General features: G+C 44.5%; 1 pseudogene; it reads left to right on the forward strand.

Annotated features, from left to right (window-relative positions):
* The first annotated feature begins 1095 nt into the window (after positions 1-1095).
* Positions 1096-18466, forward strand: LOC122935187 (annotated as a pseudogene).
* The last annotated feature ends 508 nt before the right edge of the window (positions 18467-18974 follow it).

The raw sequence follows: 18974 nt of genomic DNA on the forward strand, positions 1-18974 counted from the left end.
ATTGAACAATCCCGGTCAAGTGGTGAAGACTTCAAGCAAGCACACCCCCAGGCCACTTTACCCATTCCAGAGACTGCAGATAAACTATATACAACTGCCTAAGGTAAGAGTATATGAATTTGTCCTTGTGTGTGTTGAATGTTGATCTCTTTTCAGGGTGGCCAGAAGCCTTCCCAGTAGCAACGGCAAGTGCAAAAAACTTTTCTATTCCTTTTTCTATCCTGTTACTATGGATTTCTTCATGGGGGTAATTACTCCCCTGTAAGAAATTCAAGTATCTGCATGTCTCCTTGCACAATATAGTGGTATATATATACCGATACCCTCTCTAATATAATAAAGGTATTTTTTAAAAGTCACTTTCTTTGGCTGTCTAAATCTCCTTTGATACATAGGTGACAGAATATCCAAGTATTAATCCCAATGATTGTTGGTGTTTTCCAAGTGCAAAAAACACAGCAAAAAAGCTGGTCAGTGAACTGGTGTGCAGGTATGGTGTCCCTGAAGCTATTGAATCAGACAGGGGTTCCCACTTCACAGGAGAAGTAATGAGGGAAGTGATGCAGGCTTTAGGGGTCACCCAAGCTTTCCAAACAGCATACCATCCCCAAAGCAGTGGCAGCATCAAGCGCCTAAATGGCACGCTCAAATTGAAAATTCAGAAAGCCATGCAGGAAACTCAGCGGCATTGAACTATGATAGCCTATCAAGCTACATGCGGGCCCTTACAAAGAGACTTGAGTACACCCATAAACAAGTGTTTGCTTCCCTTCCAGATCCAGATTCATTAGAAGGAACACACAGTCTGCAACCAGGAGACTGGGTTGTGATAAAAAGACATGTGAGGAAAGGCCTGGATCCCAGATTTGACGGTCCTTTCCAAGTCCTGTTAACTACTCATACAGCAGTAAAGGTTGAAGGAAAGCCTAACTGGATACACGCTTCTCACTGCAAGAAAGTTCTGACGCCCAAGGATGAGGATACTCCTGCTGATGGACGCCCTAATCCTGGGAACAACAGCTCTGTACCAACAACTGAAGGATAACTGGGACAATGCACTTATCCAACACCACCAGGTGTTGTTTAGAGGACTCAATGACACTGACAGTAAAATTAAAGACTGTTGGATCTGTACTCACAGCCCCGTGAGTTCAAGAACTATGCCTTATCTGGCAATACATTTGACTTTTAAAGAACTTATTCATATATCTTGTTGGCAGTTTGTCTCACAAAGAAGACCAGGGCCTGATGATCAAAAGTATAACTCCACTGCAATCCCCTCTCTCCATAGCAGGGTGGGTGGAGGCCCCTTGGTGGCAAGCAAATGTGACTGACCAGAAAGATGCTACAGTGCGGGTATGGGATTTTGACGGGCAGAAGTGGGCCAGGAAAAAGGTACTATGGATTTATCTGGGGAAACTTGGATTTCCTGTCCAAATTTCCTTTGGGCTTCTGGACGGCTACAGTGCAGATCAAGGTAATATGCAGGGACTATTTAGGACCCTCCATAATAAGTAATGGAAATATAACCAGTTTTTCCTTTTAGGTGTGGATGATGACTGTGAGAAATATAATAACGGGTCCATAACAGAAACAGGTCTGAAATACTGCCAGTTTGAAAGTAGTTTAGGAAGCAAAAGCAGAGAAGGGGAGAAATGGTGTCTTCATAACCAAAGTATAACTGTTACTGCTGCAGCATATATATTGCTTTACCACTTTACCTATAATTACACTTTGCCCGGTGATCTCTATTTTGCTTGTGGAATAGCAACATACAAGTGGATCACTCCCAGAGCATCTGGAACGTGCACACTAGTAAGATTGACCCCCGCCAGTTTTATTGTACCGCAAGGTAAGGTTGATGTGAATGCAGTCCCCAAGCATACCCTTTACCGCAGGGCTGCAGACAACATCCCTAGGTCCAATGGAAGACCTCATGCAGTAGAAATGAGTATCTTGAATAAATTCTTTAGCGCTCTGTTCCTTTATCCGATGGTAATGCAGATGTGGGATAAGTTAGTAGTATCTACAGATTACCTTGATGATCAGATATGGGAAGTGTTAGGAATGCTGAATCAGACTAATGATGTTCAGTCTCAACTCATAATTGTTACTAACCAACATACCCTAGTGTTGGATTATCTCACTGCCAAAGAAGGAGGGATGTGTCAAGTGATAGGTCCTGGCTGCTGCTACTATATAGACCCTAAAGGAAACCTTCAAGTAAGAGCAGGGATAGAGAAAATGAATGAAATGGGGGGGCGATATGTTTGAGAGAACATTGTGCAGACAAAGATTCATGGTGGGGAGATACTTTCTCATTTCTAAATCCCGCTAACTGGTTCAAATCAGTCGGTGGGTGGTTGGTGGAAATTTTACAAACAATAATGCAAGTAGTGTTGATTATAATAGTAGTATATGCTGTGATTAAGCTTATGTTTATGTGCACCAACAGGTTCTGTACCAAAAGGAGAAACTACCAAGATTATTGAGAGGTCTTGGGAACTGCATCAATACCTGAGAGAGAATCTGGCCTCCGGCTGGCAGTTGGACCTATCCCACCTAAATTACCTCTGGGTTAAGATGTCAGTTCAAAGATATCTCAAAATGGGGGAATTGTGAGGGATGAGAATCCATTTTGTATAAACATGTCCTCCATCTTGTGCATATGTGGACAAATTAATGAGCCAGCTGGAAGGATGTAGAGAGTTTCTGTGTATATAGATCAGAAGTTCCTAGCTGCAAGGTGAAGATAGCAGCTCCCTCGTTTCCTTATCAGAGTTTGACATACAAGAGAGAGTTATCTTCCTTCTGAGTTTCGGGATGTGCTGCTAGAGAATGCTAATTTTGAGATAAGATGTTGCATAAACTTTTTAATTATTAGAATTCTGTTAGTATGGTGGGGAAATATTGCCTACTATGAATAGCAAATCAAATCATTAGTTTCGCTTTCCACCCCTTTGGTGGTGTGCCAGATTTGTCTGTGATTAATTGTAGTGTTATAAAGATGTATAAAAAATGGAGAGATAATTTATTCAGCAGTGTGTCTGTGTCAGCTCTCTGAGCTCACATAAGAAAACCTAAATTGGGACCCCGACAATTATCGAGAAGGGGTGTTTGCCCCAACACCATCATGCCATGGCTGCAGCCTGCCGACAATCATCTTCTGTAAGGCTACTCCTGCCTCCATCATGCTGATACCTGCCTGCCAACATTTACCTTTTAAAAAATACTACTAGTCCCACTAGAATCATAAGCACTTACACGGCTATATCATCAGGAAAATGAAAATGTTATGGTTTCTAGAATGCAACAATAAATTTAATAAAATCAATAAGGTCCAATTTAGGCCGGACCTTACAGTTGTTTATTATAATTGTGCTTTTATTCTCATGTCGTTTGATTTTGTGTCCTTCACAAATAATCCCATTTTTACGGCTTTGTTTAAAGACAAAACAATCATAATGAATGTGACACTGAGTATCTGGTCAACATTTTCCAAAATGCATTTTTCACTTCATTATTCCTCAAGCTGTAAATGAAAGGATTTAATACAGGGGTCACAACTCCATATATTAAAGAAATATACTTTATGTCTGATGAATATTTTTTTCCTTGTCCCATGTATGTGGTCATGTTTGTCCCATAGAACATAAAAACCACGGTCAGGTGGGAGGCACAGGTTGAAAATGCCTTCGATCTGCCATCTGCTGAGTTGATTTTTAATACTGATATAATGATACAGATATAAGAGAGCAGAATGAAAACAAATGGAAAGAACAGAACAAAAATACTCTTAATGAATATACTTAATTTATAAAAAGAGATGTCTCCACACACCAGCTCTAGAAGGACTAAAATCTCACAAGCAAAATGATTGACCTGGTTTCCTCTACAGAATAGAAAAGGTTTTCCTATGGTCGGGATTACGGATAAAATTATATTCTCTGACCACATAATGACTGTGATGTATTTACATGTCCTCCAGCTCATGATGACGGTGTAATGTAAGGGAAAGCAAATGGCGATATACCGGTCATACGCCATCACCGCAAGTAGCACACACTCAGTGCATCCTACAATCAAACCAAAGTACACTTGTGTTAGGCAGCCGGTGACAGAAATTCTTCTGTGTTTGGAAAATACATCAAACAGAATTTGTGGAACAGAAGCTGATGTGTAAATCAAATCAATAAAAGACAAATTACAGAGGAAATAATACATGGCTGTGTGCAACTGAGGGCTGAGGATGATGGTGCAAATAAGAAAACCGTTCCCCAACACGGTCAATATATAAATAATTAACACACCAATGAACAGTAAAATTCTCATCTGCAGACCTTGAGGAAAACCAGTGAAAAAAAATTCATCAACCAAGGTATGGTTCCCAAAATTCGTGTTTAAATGTACACCCTGTAAAGCATAAAATGTAAGTTGTATGAATTTTCTTATAAGATATTCTCAGAAATCTAAAAGCAATCAAAAACAAGTAACTTTGTTAACGAATGCAAAAATTTCCAAAAAAGTAACAATGGGTCAAAGGCTGAATTCAATTTGTGGTTGGAAGGTGCGTAGCTCTATGGAAGGATGTACCGTATTTTTCGCCGTATAAGACGCACTTTTTCTTCCCCCAAAATGGGGGAGAAATGCCCCTGCGTCTTATACGGCGAATGCAGTCAGTTTTACATCGCTGGCAGCGATGTAAAGAGAGCGAGGACTCGGGGAGGGACTGGGAGGAGGAGCTGCGGCCGGCAATAGCGGCGGGGCGGTGCAGTCACTGTACTAAAGGCCCGCCCCGCCGCTCCGGTGTACTAATAAAATATGTCATATTCAATGAATGGTTATTAAATATGCCCCTTTATGCCTAATAGTACCTTAAATCCTTAGCGCTTCAGTAGTATGCAGGCTGGGCGGGCGGCAGCGTAACTCCCTGATGTCACGTGCCTGCGCCGCCTACTTTATGAATGAAGCAGGCGGCGCAGGCAAGTGACGTCAGTGAGTGACGCGCCGCGCCGGCTGCCCGGCCTGCCGGCATTGTACTGAAGCGCTTCGGATTTAAGGTACTTTTAGGAATAAAGAGGCATATTTAATAACTATTAATTGAATAAGACATATTATATTAGTATACAGGAGCGGCGGGGGATCTGTGGATGGCACAGTTATGGGCTGGGAGGGTCTGTGGATGACACATGTATAACAGTGCCATCCACAGATCCCCCCCTGTAACAGTGCCAGCCACAGATCCCCCTGTAACAGTGAAAGCCACAGATCCCCCCATAACAGTGTCTGTCATCCACAGTTCCCCCCTAACAGTGTCCGTCATCCACAGTTCCCCCCATAACAGTGTCCGTCATCCACAGTTCCCCCCATAACAGTGTCCGTCATCCACAGATCCCCCCATAAGTGTCCGTCATCCACAGATCCCCCCATAACAGTGTCAGTCATCCACAGAACCCCCCATAACAGTGTCCGTCATCTACAGATCCCCCCATAACAGTGTCCGTCATCCACAGATCCCCCCATAACAGTGTCCGTCATCCACAGATCCCCAGTAATAGTGCCATCCACAGACCACCTAGTTCCAAACCCACAGCACACCTTTTGGTTAAAAAATTTTTTTTCTTATTTTCCTCCCCAAAAACCTAGGTGCGTCTTATACGCCGGTGCGTCTTATACGGCGAAAAATACGGTAACTTTAGGAAATATATCATGCAATCTGTTTTTGTTCTTGACTCTTTTGCATATATTCTACATTTAAAAGTGGTTGTCCAGTTGTCTTGATTAAAGGTTAGAAAAAATAGATCCTGGTACGATTACATTATTAAAGCAAGTATATACACATATGTAGAAGTCCATTCTAAGAGAACTCCATACAATGAAGGTGGAAGCAGGAGATGAGATAACAGAAGCCAGCAGGATCATACAATATCGAAGCAAAATTTCTTCAGCTTTTCAGGAAAAATGGACAACGAAGGAGATGGGTAAATGCATACCACAAAGTCTTTTGGGTATTTTTTATGGACAGGGTTTGTCAAGTTTTTCTTGATCTCCTCTGACCAAACAGTAAAAGGTGGTATGTGGCCGTGACTGTTCTTCTTATATTTTTAAATTGCATTGTACATTTTGTACTTTGTTCAAAGACACTATTCAACACTATTCAACTAACGAGTCCTGATGGGCAGTAAGAAAAAAAAAAAAAGAGAAAATATTGGTTCCTTGGAACTTTGTAATGAATTGAGAAATTATGCATTATTGTGGTTGACAGAAACAAGGACTGGTGTTAAGGCTACCAGTGTAAAAAACAAAAACAAATGATGAATTTCACCAATTCATTATGGATGCATATTGAGGAGATCCAACCAATTGAAAAATAGAGTTGTGAGTAGTAAGAATATGGATGGAGACAATCCATGAGTCAATGACTTGCTTGAAGACAACAAACCTTCGGTCAAGCACTCTAGCAACGTTTTATTTTTTAAATTGTCCATATAGTACAATAGAATAGGGTCCTAAATTCCTCCTCATTGTTGTGCAAATTTGATTTACAGTTACAGGAAGCATCTGGTGGAGGTGATTGCTGATAAAGGGGTAATTCATGGAAAAAAAGATGGAAAAGTAGACATCTCAATGAGAGGTTAGCGAATTTATTAAAAGCTCGATTCGGCCGATTCACCAAATTTTACAAAAACATTTGCTTTGTGACAAATAACTTTGTCACAAAGCACTTTTTTTGTAAGTAGCAGGTGCAATGATAGGGAGCAGCGATAGCACATGATCGCGGCATCTAAGTGTAAAAACAGTGTGAAATTAACATTAAAAAATAAATCTAATCAAACTTATCGCCTCCATTTGCTCGCGACGGGACGGCCGCAGCAATCTTGCTTGAAGATCTGGAGCAAAATCTCGAGGGCGCGAGATTGCATCATCACACCGGCCAGCGTGGTGACGTCATATGCACGGTATTTCGGCTGAGATCTTCAATCAAGATAGAGGCTGGCAGGCCCCTCGTGAGCAAATGGAGGCGGTAAGTATAATTTTAGTTTTTTACACTATTTCAGGTTAAATCGAATCGCTGACACGAAGCACGAAGAAATTTGGCTTTGAGGTGAATCAAATTTATCCTGAAATTCAAATTTATCCTGATTTACTCACCTCTAATCTCAATTAAACATACATACTTCACTTCCTAAAAAAGACACTTAAAATGAAAATAACTCCAAAGGCAGAAAACCCCACAAGGAGCACTAAATTGTATCTATCGTGCCAAGCGGTACCCCCTGTTGGGTGATGCCTAATGTCAAGACTTTAAAACATATTTAACTTCCGGTTCCACAGTCAATTGTCTCTCTTGGAGGCAAAAAGAAGGGGGAGAGGAAAAAACCTGGAGATCTTACAGAACCTGTGTGTGAGAATCAAGGCCATCATTTGGCATGCTCAGTGGTGTACCAGGCGAGGTGCTGTATGAGACCTCCTCACAATAAGCCTGGCAGCTGGGTACTTTCAGACAAGCGCTATCCTTTTCCGGCATTGAGTTCCGTCCTAGGGGCTCTACACCGAAAAAGAACTAATCAGTTTTATCCTAATACATTCTGAATGGAGCGCAATCCATTCAGGATGCATCAGGATGTCTTCAGTTCAGTCTTTTTGTCATTTGTCATTTCAGGACGGAGAAAATACCGCAGCATGCTGCAGTCTTCTCTCCGGCCAAAAAGACTGAACACTTGCTGGAATGCTGGCTTTCATTTACATTGAAGTGTATTAGTGCCGGATCCGACATTAAGTGTTCCGGCAAAACGGATCCGGCTTTCAATGCAAAAAATGCAAAAAAAAAAATATACCGGATCCATTTTTCCGGATGACACCGGAAAGACGGATCCGGCATTTTAATGCATTTGTCAGATGGATCCGCATCCGGATCCGTCTGACAAATGCCATCAGTTTGCATACGTCCAGCGACAGAACTGCCTGCCGAAATCCTCTGCCGCAAGTGTGAAAGTACCCTAAGCTATCGTCTGTGTCCCTGCATTCTAAATAATTAGTAAGGCCTACAGACGGGGATTACATTACTGCAAGCAGCATGAGTCACGCTGTGTGTGTTTCTACAACAGTATCATCAGGTGCAGCTATTAAGCACCATAGCAGAGTGAGGATTGGGCCACAAATGTGAAGTGGCCGAGCGTGGTTTCCAGAGTGCTGCACTAGAGATGTCTACTGTGATTTACCTGTAGATTGCTTTCACGTGTTCTCTTACCTCTGAGTTTGGGTCTTTTTTATACTTTTTGTATTTTTTTTCATGAAATAATAAAGATTATGATATGTTTTACAATTTTGTGCTGTGTTGTGCTTTTTTAGGACGTCATTTGAGTACATTGACTACACCCTGTTATATTGGTGCTGGTTGGAAGCCCTTATCATATACAGTAGATGTAGCACTATCTAAATGTGTATGATATAATACATACCATCTGCAGGGAAGGTGTCTTCAGTGTCTGCCTTTGTGTTATCATTGATTTTGGCAATTTTTATAAGAAGAAGAGTAATCCTTGGAGATTATCCCAGCCTCTGAGATGATTATTGTGTTATTAGATTTTGGATTTTAATTGTTTTTATATATTTTCTCCCTGAAGAATAAGAAGGTGTCTAAGTGATGCTAGAAGTACTAATACCTAGTAACCCCCGATTAATCAGCTCATGTTTGTGTATTTTTTGGGCTGAGAGAACTGGAACTGTAAAGTTTGGGTTCGTACTGAACTTTAGGGTTTTTAGACACAGACCCGAACTGCAACTTTTCAGTAAAAGTTCGGGTTCGGCGATCGACGAGTTAATGGCCTTTTTTTTTTTATCATCTGTGTTTTTATTGGTTTATAAATGTCAGTTAGATGTCCAACAGTAGGAAACAAGAAATTCCACAGCATTCCCAACATGGGATAAATGATGAGATATTAGATGGCAAATTACATGACTATAGTAAAAAAAAAACATACGGTAAACCGTCAGACGGGTACAAATGTACATTTTCCAAAGAGTAACATAACTCAAGTATGAAAACTAATGGTAACTTAATACCAATAGAAAGTATGAGCATTATAGTTCAATAAGAGCAGGGTGGGGGTGGTGGTAGTGGGGGTTTAGACTAGAGAAGAAGGAGGGGAGATAGGAGGAAGGGGGGGAGCGGCATGGAGAGATAGAAGTGGAAAGTCAGGTGTGAGACCCCAAGAACTTGCGCGAAACGGATATTGTTCTAATTAATTGAGGTTGGTCAGCAATGATGTACAGTATGTTGAGCTCATCCATGTAGCCCACATTGTGAGAAACTTGTGGTGTGTGCAATTAGATCTGCTAGACATCACCTCAAATCTGCATATTTGATGCAATTTTTCGATGTGAGTGCCAACATTAGAGTTGAGCGAACACCTGGATGTTCGGGTTCGAGAAGTTCGGCCGAACTTCCAAGAAATGTTCGGGTTCGAGATCCGAACCCGATCCGAACTTCGTCCCGAACCCGAACCCCATTGAAGTCAATGGGGACCCGAACATTTCGGTACTAAAAAGGCTGTAAAACAGCCCAGGAAAGAGCTAGAGGGCTGCAAAAGGCAGCAACATGTAGGTAAATCCCCTGCAAACAAATGTGGATAGGGAAATGAATTAAAATAAAAATTAAATAAATAAAAATTAACCAAAATCAATTGGAGAGAGGTCCCATAGCAGAGAATCTGGCTTCACGTCACCCACCACTGGAACAGTCCATTCTCAGACATTTAGGCCCCGGCACCCAGGCAGAGGAGAGAGGTCCCGTAACAGAGAATCTGTCTTCATGTCAGCAGAGAATCAGTCTGCATGTCATAGCAGAGAATCAGGCTTCACGTCAGCCACCACTGCAACAGTCCATTGTCATAAATTTAGGCCCAGCACCCAGGCAGAGGAGAGAGGTTCCGTAACACAGAATCTGGCTTCATGTCAGCAGAGAATCAGTCTTCATGTCATAGCAGAGAATGAGGCTTCACGTCAGCCACCACTGCAACAGTCCATTGTCAGATATTTAGGCCCAGCACCCAGGCAGAGGAGAGAGGTCCCGTAACAGAGAATCTGTCTTCATGTCAGCAGAGAATCAGTCTTCATATCATAGCAGAGAATCAGGCTTCACGTCACCCACCACTGTAAGAGTCTATTTTCATAAATTTAGGCCCAGCACCCAGGCAGTGGAGAGAGGTCCCGTAACAGACAATCTGGCTTCATGTCAGCAGAGAATCAGTCTGCATGTCATAGCAGAGAATCAGGCTTCACGTCACCCACCACTGCAACAGTCCATTGGCATATATTTAGGCCCAGCACCCAGGCAGAGGAGAGAGGTCCCGTAACAGACAATCTGGCTTCATGTCAGCAGAGAATCAGTCTTCATATCATAGCAGAGAATCAGGCTTCACGTCCGCCACCACTGCAACAGTCCATTGTCAGATATTTAGGCCCAGCACCCAGGCAGAGGAGAGAGGTCCCGTAACAGAGAATCTGTCTTCATGTCAGCAGAGAATCAGTCTTCATATCATAGCAGAGAATCAGGCTTCACGTCATCCAACATTGGAACAGTCCATTGGCATATATTTAGGCCCCGGCACCCAGACAGAGGAGAGGTTCATTCAAATTTGGGTAGCCTCAAAGCAATATAATGGTAAAATGAAAATAAAAATAGGATTGAATGAGGAAGTGCCCTGGAGAACAATAATATATGGTTAAGGGGAGGTAGTTAATGTCTAATCTGGACAAGGGACGGACAGGTCCTGTGGGATCCATGCCTGGTTCATTTTTATGAACGTCAGCTTGTCCACATTGGCTGTAGACAGGCGGCTGCGTTTGTCTGTAATGACACCCCCTGCCGTGCTGAATACACGTTCAGACAAAACGCTGGCCGCCGGGCAGGCCAGCACCTCCAAGGCATAAAAGGCTAGCTCTGGCCACGTGGACAATTTAGAGACCCAGTAGTTGAATGGGGCCGAACCATCAGTCAGTACGTGGAGGGGTGTGCACACGTACTGTTCCACCATGTTAGTGAAATGTTGCCTCCTGCTAACACGTTGCGTATCAGGTGGTGGTGCAGTTAGCTGTGGCGTGTTGACAAAACTTTTCCACATCTCTGCCATGCTAACCCTGCCCTCAGAGGAGCTGGCCGTGACACAGCTGCCTTGGCGACCTCTTGCTCCTCCTCTGCCTTGGCCTTGGGCTTCCACTTGTTCCCCTGTGACATTTGGGAATTCTCTCAGTAGCGCGTCTACAAACGTGCGCTTGTACTCGCGCATCTTGCTATCACGCTCCAGTGCAGGAAGTAAGGTGGGCACATTGTCTTTGTAGCGTGGATCCAGCAGGGTGGCAACCCAGTAGTCCGCACAGGTTAAAATGTGGGCAACTCTGCTGTCGTTGCGCAGGCACTGCAGCATGTAGTCGCTCATGTGTGCCAGGCTGCCCAGGGGTAAGGACAAGCTGTCCAGCATGTGCAAGGTGGAGTTCCACCTGGTGGGCACGTCGCATATGAGGCGGTGAGCGGGAAGGCCGAAGTTACGCTGTAGCGCAGACAGGCGAGCAGCAGCAGGATGTGAACGCCGGAAGCGCGAACAGACGGCCCGCACTTTATGCAGCAGCTCTGACATGTCGGGGTAGTTGTGAATGAACTTCTGCACCACCAAATTCAGCACATGCGCCAAGCAAGGGATGTGCGTCAAACTGGCTAGTCCCAGAGCTGCAACGAGATTTCGCCCATTATCACACACCACCAGGCCGGGCTTGAAGCTCACCGGCAGCAACCACTCGTCGGTCTGTTGTTCTATACCCCGCCACAACTCCTGTGCGGTGTGGGGCCTGTCCCCCAAACATATGAGTTTCAGAATGGCCTGCTGACGTTTACCCCGGGCTGTGCTGAAGTTGGTGGTGAAGGTGTGTGGCTGACTGGATGAGCAGGTGGAAGAAGAGGAGGAGGAAGTCGAGTAGGAGGAGGTGGCAACAGGAGGCAAAGAATGTTGCCCTGTGATCCTTGGCGGCGGAAGGATGTGCGCCAAACAGCTCTCCGCCTGGGGCCCAGCTGCCACTACATTTACCCAGTGTGCAGTTAGGGAGATATAGCGTCCCTGGCCGTGCTTACTGGTCCACGTATCTGTGGTTAGGTGGACCTTGCCACAGATGGCGTTGCGCAGTGCACACTTGATTTTATCGGATACTTGCTTGTGCAGGGAAGGCACGGCTCTCTTGGAGAAGTAGTGCCGGCTGGGAACAACATACTGTGGGACAGCAAGCGACATGAGCTGTTTGAAGCTGTCTGTGTCCACCAGCCTAAATGACAGCATTTCATAGGCCAGTAGTTTAGAATTGCTGGCATTCAGGGCCAGGGATCGAGGGTGGCTAGGTGGGAATTTACGCTTTCTCTCAAATGTTTGTGAGATGGAGAGCTGAACGCTGCCGTGTGACATGGTTGAGATGCTTGGTGACGGAGGTGGTGGTGGTGTTGGTGGTGTTGGTGGTACATCCCCTGTTTGCTGGGCGGCAGGTGCCAACGTTCCTCCAGAGGCGGAGGAAGAGGCCAAGGCGGCAGCAGCAGAAGAGGCCGAGGCGGCAGCAGCAGAAGAGGCCGAGGCGGCAGCAGCAGAAGAGGTAGCAGGGGGAGCCTGAGTGACTTCCTTGGTTTTAAGGTGTTTACTCCACTGCAGTTCATGCTTTGCATGCAGGTGCCTGGTCATGCAGGTTGTGCTCAGGTTCAGAACGTTAATGCCTCGCTTCAGGCTCTGATGGCACAGCGTGCAAACCACTCGGGTCTTGTCGTCAGCACATTGTTTGAAGAAGTGCCATGCCAGGGAACTCCTTGAAGCTGCCTTTGGGGTGCTCGGTCCCAGATGGCGGCGGTCAGTAGCAGGCGGAGTCTCTTGGCGGCGGGTGTTCTGCTTTTGCCCACTGCTCCCTCTTTTGCTACGCTGTTGGCTCGGTCTCACCACTGCCTCTTCCTCCGAACTGTGAAAGTCAGTGGCACGACCTTCATTCCATGTGGGGTCTAGGACCTCATCGTCCCCTGCATCATCTTCCACCCAGTCTTGATCCCTGACCTCCTGTTCAGTCTGCACACTGCAGAAAGACGCAGCAGTTGGCACCTGTGTTTCGTCATCATCAGAGACATGCTGAGGTGGTATTCCCATGTCCTCATCATCAGGAAACATAAGCGGTTGTACGTCAGTGCATTCTATGTCTTTCACCGCTGGGGAAGGGCTAGGTGGATGCCCTTGGGAAACCCTGCCAGCGGAGTCTTCAAACAGCATAAGAGACTGCTGCATAACTTGAGGCTGAGACAGTTTCCCTGGTATGCATGGGGGTGATGTGACAGACTGATGGGGTTGGTTTTCAGGCGCCATCTGTGCGCTTTCTGCAGAAGACTGGGTGGGAGATAATGTGAACGTGCTGGATCCACTGTCGGACACCCAATTGACTAATGCCTGTACCTGCTCAGGCCTTACCATCCTTAGAACGGCATTGGGCCCCACCATATATCGCTGTAAATTCTGGCGGCTACTGGGACCTGAGGTAGTTGGTACACTAGGACTTGTGGATGTGGCAGAACGGCCACGTCCTCTCCCAGCACCAGAGGGTCCACTAACACCACCACGACCATGTCCGCGTCCCTTACTAGATGTTTTCCTCATTGTTATCGTTCACCACAACAACAAAAATATTATTTGGCCCAATGTATTGTATTCAAATTCAGCTGGATATAAATTTGAGGCCTAGTATTTAGGCGCTGGGTGACCGGTATGGATTTACTGACAGAATTAGACTTGGAAATGCACAGTAGCGTGTGTGTGAAGTTATTCAGAATGACCCTATGTGCACCTTCAATATGATCTACCCTTTTAGGGATAGATTTCAAATAGCTCTGATATAGCAGAAACCACTGAATTTTTAAATTGCTAAATTGGGAATTGTATTTCAACCCAGAACAAGAAATGTGCTTGAACGGACACTAAATAACTTTCCCAGCCACAACAGTACAGTGGTAACGACAGATTTAGCTGGATTTGAATTTGAGGCCTAGTATTTAGGCGCTGGGTGACAGGTATAGGTTTACTGACAGAATTAGACTGGGATATGGCCAAAAAATAACCACACTATTGATGGTTAAATGCACTTGGTGTGACAGCTTGACAAACCACACTACTGAGGGTTAAATGCACTTGGTGACAGGCGCAGCTTGCCCCTGATGTAGTATATGGCCAAAAAATAACCAGACTATTGCTGGTTAAATGCACTTGGTGTGACAGCTTCACCCTGATGTAGGCTTTAGCCAAAAAACAACCACACCATTGAGGGTTAAATGCACTTGGTCGCAGCTTGTGCTGGCACACCACAAGACACAAAATGGCCGCCGATCACCCCAGTAAAAAGTGACTGACAAACGGTCTGGGCAGCCTAAAAACAGTGAGCAATTGAGGATCAGCAGCTCAATGATGCACAGCTGCAGATCGATCGATTAATCAAGTGAAGTCCTTTGGAGGAGTTAATCTGCCTAATCTCGCCCTACTGTCGCAGCCGCAACCTCTCCCTACGCTAATCAGAGCAGAGTGACGGGCGGCACTATGTGACTCCAGCTTAAATAGAGGCTGGGTCACATGGTGCTCTGGCCAATCACAGCCATGCCAATAGTAGGCATGGCTGTGATGGCCTCTTGGGGCAAGTAGTATGACGCTTGTTGATTGGCTGCTTTGCAGCCTTTCAAAAAGCGCCAAGAAAGCGTCACAAAAGCGCAAAGAAAGCGACGAACACCGAACCCGAACCCGGACTTTTACGAAAATGTCCAGGTTCGGGTCCGTGTCACGGACACCCCAAAATTCGGTACGAACCCGAACTATACAGTCCGGGTTCGCTCATCCCTAATTATGATATGTTTCAGAATGTTGTGCTGCGTTGTTTTTTTAGCAGGTCATTGACAACACCCTGCTATATTGGTGCTGGTTGGAAGCCCTTATTATATACAGTAGATGTAGCACTATCTAAATGTGTACGATATAATACATACCATCTGCAGGGAAGGTGTCTTTAGTGTCTGCCTTTGTGTTATCATTGATTTTGGCAATTCTTATAAGGCAAAAAGTAAACCCTTGAGATAATCCCAGCCTCTGAGATGTTTATTGTGTTATTAGATTTTGAATTGTAATTGCTTGTTATGAATGAAGACTAAGAAGACGCTAGAGTACTAGTAACTAGTAACGCCTTCCTAATCAGCTTACATTTGAGTTCCAATTGTATAAGAATACGGCACCCTGATACTGGTGTTTCCTGCCTAATGAGGTGTCTGTGATGACTGCCCACATAATAGGCTAAGACCTTGCCCCTATTTTCACACTGTTCTCGAAAGTAACCCAACCGAAAGCCACACTGTACAAGACACAGAATAAAATGACTACCACAGATATTGGGGTGACACATATGATGGCCACAGCTTTATTAAGCAAAACTGTATGAAGCATTGTTTCACCTGTATTTAATTATGGTATAATAGAGATGAGTGAACCACTCGAGATTTGTTTTGGTCACAGAATTTTTGCGGAATTTTTGAAAAATTTAATTCAGACCTGAATCGATTCAGGCCAAACCAACCTTCTCCAATTGCTCTGAAATTTGGTATACAGGGAGTGCAGAATTATTAGGCAAATGAGTATTTTGACCACATCATCCTCTTTATGCATGTTGTCTTACTCCAAGCTGTATAGGCTCGAAAGCCTACTACCAATTAAGCATATTAGGTGATGTGCATCTCTGTAATGAGAAGGGGTGTGGTCTAATGACATCAACACCCTATATCAGGTGTGCATAATTATTAGGCAACTTCCTTTCCTTTGGCAAAATGGGTCAAAAGAAGGACTTGACAGGCTCAGAAAAGTCAAAAATAGTGAGATATCTTGCAGAGGGATGCAGCACTCTTAAAATTGCAAAGCTTCTGAAGCGTGATCATCGAACAATCAAGCGTTTCATTCAAAATAGTCAACAGGGTCGCAAGAAGCGTGTGGAAAAACCAAGGCGCAAAATAACTGCCCATGAACTGAGAAAAGTCAAGCGTGCAGCTGCCAAGATGCCACTTGCCACCAGTTTGGCCATATTTCAGAGCTGCAACATCACTGGAGTGCCCAAAAGCAGAAGGTGTGCAATACTCAGAGACATGGCCAAGGTAAGAAAGGCTGAAAGACGACCACCACTGAACAAGACACACAAGCTGAAACGTCAAGACTGGGCCAAGAAATATCTCAAGACTGATTTTTCTAAGGTTTTATGGACTGATGAAATGAGAGTGAGTCTTGATGGGCCAGATGGATGGGCCCGTGGCTGGATTGGTAAAGGGCAGAGAGCTCCAGTCCGACTCAGACGCCAGCAAGGTGGAGGTGGAGTACTGGTTTGGGCTGGTATCATCAAAGATGAGCTTGTGGGGCCTTTTTGGGTTGAGGATGGAGTCAAGCTCAACTCCCAGTCCTACTGCCAGTTTCTGGAAGACACCTTCTTCAAGCAGTGGTACAGGAAGAAGTCTGCATCCTTCAAGAAAAACATGATTTTCATGCAGGACAATGCTCCATCACACACGTCCAAGTACTCCACAGCGTGGCTGGCAAGAAAGGGTATAAAAGAAGAAAATCTAATGACATGGCCTCCTTGTTCACCTGATCTGAACCCCATTGAGAACCTGTGGTCCATCATCAAATGTGAGATTTACAAGGAGGGAAAACAGTACACCTCTCTGAACAGTGTCTGGGAGGCTGTGGTTGCTGCTGCACGCAATTTTGATGGTGAACAGATCAAAACACTGACAGAATCCATGGATGGCAGGCTTTTGAGTGTCCTTGCAAAGAAAGGTGGCTATATTGGTCACTGATTTGTTTTTGTTTTGTTTTTGAATGTCAGAAATGTATATTTGTGAATGTTGAGATGTTATATTGGTTTCACTGGTAAAAATAAATAATTGAAATGGGTATATATTAGTTTTTTCTTAAGTTGCCTAATAATTATGCACAGTAATAGTCACCTGCACACACAGATATCCCCCTAAAATAGCTAAAACTAAAAACAAACTAAAAACTACTTCCAAAAATATTCAGCTTTGATATTAATGAGTTTTTTGGGTTCATTGAGAACATGGTTGTTGTTCAATAATAAAATTAATCCTCAAAAATACAACTTGCCTAATAATTCTGCACTCCCTGTATAACCCCCTCTGGCTGATATACATAGGCTGTTATGTGACGTTTCCACCCATTAGAATTCCACCCTCCATATGTTGGACCGACTATACGAACAGAGAAAGGCCATCAACGATTTCTTGATGATCCAAGCAGACAAGAGTACTCCTCTGTGTTACTTCGATATCAGCCAGTGGCAACTCTTGCATGACACCTGCCGTTTGCTCAGGCCCTTTGAGGAGGCCACGTTATTTGTCAGTCTCCAGGACTACGGGATGAACAACGTCATACCACTGCTTCATTTCCTGGATCAGATGCTGGTAAATCTGGCTGGTCAGGGGACTAGAAAGATGGCGGCAGAGTTTGATACATTTGTCTGTCAAGATTTCTGTTCACAGTCAGCTAACGGGAACATCATTTATCACAAGGATATGCAAACACTGACTAATGGGGTGTTAACCCCCCAGAAGTAGGTAATCGGTACGAAGGAGCAGTCATATTAACAGCTGTCAAAACTCTTGATCCAGCACAGGCTGCTTTGCTCCTTTAAAAACAATGGACTCTGTACAGCATGACACCGATGTATAATTTCTCATACACCAGACTGAAAGAGTATTCCAAGCACCTCTCTGCCCACATAGCTGCCGAGAAGCAGAAGGGTCTTGCCATTGACGTGGGCTCAGAGCTGAACCTAACAGCCAAATTTTCCTGTTTACCTGGACTCAAAGGAAAGGACAGAGATCCACTGGCTGTGCTCATACAGATTTCATCCAAGCCTCCACTCACCAAGGCAAGCAGAGAGGACCAGATTGTGTGGATAGGTTGGTTCTGCGGGACGTACACAGAGTACGATCTATTGGAGGTGTTACCAGAGACATTTGCTTTACTCCCGCTCTTCCTGTACAACGGCTCGGAGGCGCTCATGGCTATTGTAGGGATGTGGTTCCAAAGAAACTTTGACTGTTGTTTCGGTAAGCTGGTGATCAGTTCTCAGGACCTTCCGTGGCCAGCAGCGATGTGTACTGGGTATGTTAGCCCCAAAGCTAGTTTTCTCGGTGCCCCTCGAACCTCACATGGACATTTCTTATGCCGTCCATGGAGAGGACTTCAAGACTTTATGGAATGATATTCATAAATCAACGGACAAGGTCACGTTGGAGGAAGTGGACAATTTATTCCAATGTCTTTACTCGCATTTCTTCAGACACTTTAGAATCCACTTATCAGCAACCCAGCTCGTCGTATTGAAGTTCCTCAGTAAGGACTATCTAATCTGAGTTCTGGGATTCAACACTGAGCTGGCCATCAATACCATCCAGTTTTGAACACATGGACGGCTCTCATCTCGGACCTTGTCCACAATGTTCGGGACCCCCCGGACGTCTCACATGTCTTAGACATGATCCCTGCAGTGCTTATTACATATTATACTGCTTCTTATCGTTCTGTTACAGTGGCTGTAAGGCATGCACATCCTAAGGCTTATTTTAAATAAGTGGGTACAAAACACAGAAGACATGCAAATATTCCATTCACGTGTCATCTCTGTTTTGGATCCACTCCTGTTTTTTTTAGGCTTTAGCAATACTGATGGATTACTGACCAAATGCTGACCAAGTGAAGGCTGATGCTCAACAGACAGGATCTGTTTTTTGGGGGTTATTGTTCTGACGGATCAAAGGAAGGGCAAAATAATCAGTGACGTCAACACAAACTTACTGCTGACACCATCTCCACTCTGTCGGGGGGCTCTACTTGTATAAGCGCTTAATAGAACAGGCTCTG

The sequence above is a fragment of the Bufo gargarizans genome, chromosome 4 (genome assembly GCF_014858855.1).
Source record: "Bufo gargarizans isolate SCDJY-AF-19 chromosome 4, ASM1485885v1, whole genome shotgun sequence".
NCBI lineage: Eukaryota > Metazoa > Chordata > Amphibia > Anura > Bufonidae > Bufo > Bufo gargarizans.